Consider the following 3,211-nt stretch of genomic DNA (forward strand, 5'->3'; position numbering starts at 1 on the left):
TCTCTGGCGTCAAGGGACTCGACGCTTAGGGCCTCCATGGGCTTCTTCCCTTTGAGAGTTGCTAGGAAACACTGCCGTGCGGTTGGTTGATCACCTCGGACCTCTCCAATCCCGGCCGCCGTGGGGAACCGCATGAGCAAATGGTAGGTAGAAACCACCGCGCGAAGGGCGTTCAGTCCGGGTCGTCCGAGGATAGCGTTGTAGGCCGAGGGGACACGGACGACCAAGAAACCCGAGTCGCACCGTGGCTTCTGCGGGTGCAACGCCCGCAGTCACAGGCAGCTCAATGACACCTTCGGCCGAGATAGCGTCTCCAGTGAATCCTATGAGGGGGGTGGATGTTTTGTGCAACAATTGTCGGGACAAGCTCATCTTTTGGAAGGCCTCGTAATACAAAATATCAGCTGAGCTTCCACTATCCACAAGAACACGCCTTACATCATAGTTCGCCATAGTGAGAGAGATCACCATGGCGTCATCGTGGGGAGTCTGAACCCCCTTTACATCTTCATCGCAAAAAGTGATTACATTTCCGACCCGCTGCCTTTTTCGCGACGGCCACTCCTGATGCTTCCGCCGAGCCCCCTGCGTTCCTCACGGGCCGAGAGCAGCCCCCAGTGATGGTGTGGATCACTCCCGCAATGGGTCGATTCTGCTCCCGAGGCTCCTGAGGGGCCGGGTCGACCGGACGCGGGCCTGCCGGGGGACGTCGGTCGTTTACATATCGACCGAGACGCACTCGCGAATGAGAGCCTCGATCTCGTCCCGAAGCTGGAAGCAGTCTTCGGTATCGTGGCCGTGGTCTCGGTGGTACTCACAGTACGCCCGAGAAGGCCTCCTCCCAGGGATCTTCTTCATTTGCCTCGGGACCGGGAGGTCCTCCCGCCCCTTGACCTCCATGAGGATCTGGGCCCGGGGGGCCAGGAGTGGGGTGTACCGGTTGAAGCGTCGGTGCGGAGAACGATGGCGTGTGGCGCCGTGGTTCCTTGCTGGTGACGGGCTTTCTGCGCCGGCGTTGAGGCGTCGGGCTCCTCCTCTGGGGTGCCTCTTTTCGCCTTTTCTTCCCGGGCTTTAGAGGGGCCTCGGCGGCCTCCTTGTTCCGGTGGGATGCTGCCTCCTCGGCGTCTGCATACTGGTTTGCCCGAGATAACAGCTCCGGGAAGCTCCGCGGCAGGCGTTTGTCCAGGGAGAAGGTGAGTCTGCCCTTCCGGAAGCCACGCTTCAGGGCTGAGAGAGCCACTTCCTGGCTCAGGTTCCGGACCTCCAGTGTAGCCTTGTTGAAGCGGGTGAGATAATCCCGCAGGCTTTCTCCCTCGTTTTGCCGGACATCAAAGAGGGAGTCGGAGACCAGTCGCCGCCTGCTACTAACGGCGAAATGGCTGATGAAGAAGCGGGTGAACTGGTCGAAGGACTGGATGGAGTTAGCCTCCAGGCCGGCGAACCATGCCCTTGCCGGGCCACGGAGGGTCGCCGGGAAGGCCTTGCAGAGGAGCGGATCCGATGCTCCATGGAGGAGCATAAGAGTCCTGAAACTCTCCACGTGGTCCCGCGGGTCCGCCGCCCCGTCGTAGGGTTCGATCGCCGGCATTTTGAACCCCGGCGGGTTCGGGGTCCGCAGGATCCTCGAGGCAAGCGCCGGCTGGGAGGAGATCTCCAAGTCAGCGAAGGGATCTTTGGAGTGGCCCTTCAGGACCTGGAGTTGTCTGTGGAGATCGTCCACCCGCCGGTCCAGAGAGCGCGACCGGTGGGTGGGGGACAAGGAGCGGCGCGAGGGGGACCGACTGGAGTGCGGGCCCCTCGAGGACTGGGGTGTCTGAGAACGCGCCCGGGTCCGCCTCTCGTACCCCGCACAGCTCCGATGAGAAGGTCCTGGCAGAATGGACCGTACTCGAGAATCCTCCTCGCGCCGGCGCTCCTCTCCATGGGAGAGAAAGGAGCGCGGGTTGTGAGGAAGAGGCGAGTGCTCGGGGGGCAGCGGCTCCTGAGCCCGTTGCGGCACCCGAGAGATCACACCCTGCAGATTCTGCACTGCCTCCGCGAGGGTGCGAACCTGCTGGGCTAGCTGGTCGAACTGAGCAGCTTCGACCGTCTGAATGGGAGAAGGGGCGGTGGAGTGCTGCTGAGAGTGCGTTGGGGACGCAGCAGCCTCTCGGCCGGAGGCGCGAGAGGCTCCGCGACCGGAAGCATTGGAAGCTCCACGACCACCTCGCCGTGCCATTACGATCGTTCTAAGATTCGGGCCCTTCCTCTAGCGCCAACTGTTGCTGGTGGTCCAAACCGTGAACGATTGGCACTGCGGTGTGAACGGGGTTCCGTCTGAGTTGTCTTGGTTGGTGTTGGCTGCGCTCCACCTTCCGCCAAGAAACCTGCAAACAAGCCTTGCACCACCACCAGGGTGGTGATGGCCCTCCGACGGTCAAGTCAGAGGAGATTGGAGGAGGAGGAGAGGTGATAATCGCAAGTAAGAGAGTGCTCTGGGAGATATTGCTCACCTCCCCCTTTCTCCCCCCAGCCGCATATATACCTGGCTGGGGGGTCTCTCAGGGGGGTTCGTTATCGTGGGGCACGATGGTGTGGCCACTGACATGGCCGTTACAGGGCGTCGTGGAGCAGCACCGGGTACGGCCACGTCAGGGCATAGTGGGGCTCCGCTTTGTACGGCTGATGCAGGAGATCGTGGAGCAGCATCAGATACAGCCGTTGCAGGGAGTAGTGGAGCAGGAGGCCGCGGCGTGCCTCTGGGGAATAGCCTGTCGTTATCAAGAGATCTCCGACTCGGGGTCGGAGCGCTGGATCAAGGGGCAGCCGACTCGGGGTCGGGCTGCGGAGCCGAGGATATCCGACTCGGGGTCGGATTGCTGGATCAAAGGGCAGCCGACTCGGGGTCGGGCTGCGGAGCCGAGGATATCCGACTCGGGGTCGGATTGCTGGATCAAAGGGCAGCCGTAGTCTTCCTGGGCGCGCGTGCCGGTCACGTGGGGCATGGCGGCTTATTTCCCCCGTAACACATAGTGATGGTTTAAACATAACATCATATCCTTTATCACATAATTGACTAATGCTTAACAAGTTATGCTTAAGACCATCAACATATCTAACATTATCTATAAAAGTAGAAGGGGTGATTTGAACTTTACCAATACCAATGATGTGACCTTGGTTGTTGTCTCCAAAAGTCACAGCACCTCCCTTCTTAGCTTCAAAGGTGAAA

This window comes from Phoenix dactylifera, unplaced genomic scaffold (assembly GCF_009389715.1).
Source record: "Phoenix dactylifera cultivar Barhee BC4 unplaced genomic scaffold, palm_55x_up_171113_PBpolish2nd_filt_p 001102F, whole genome shotgun sequence".
NCBI classification, from domain to species: domain Eukaryota; kingdom Viridiplantae; phylum Streptophyta; class Magnoliopsida; order Arecales; family Arecaceae; genus Phoenix; species Phoenix dactylifera.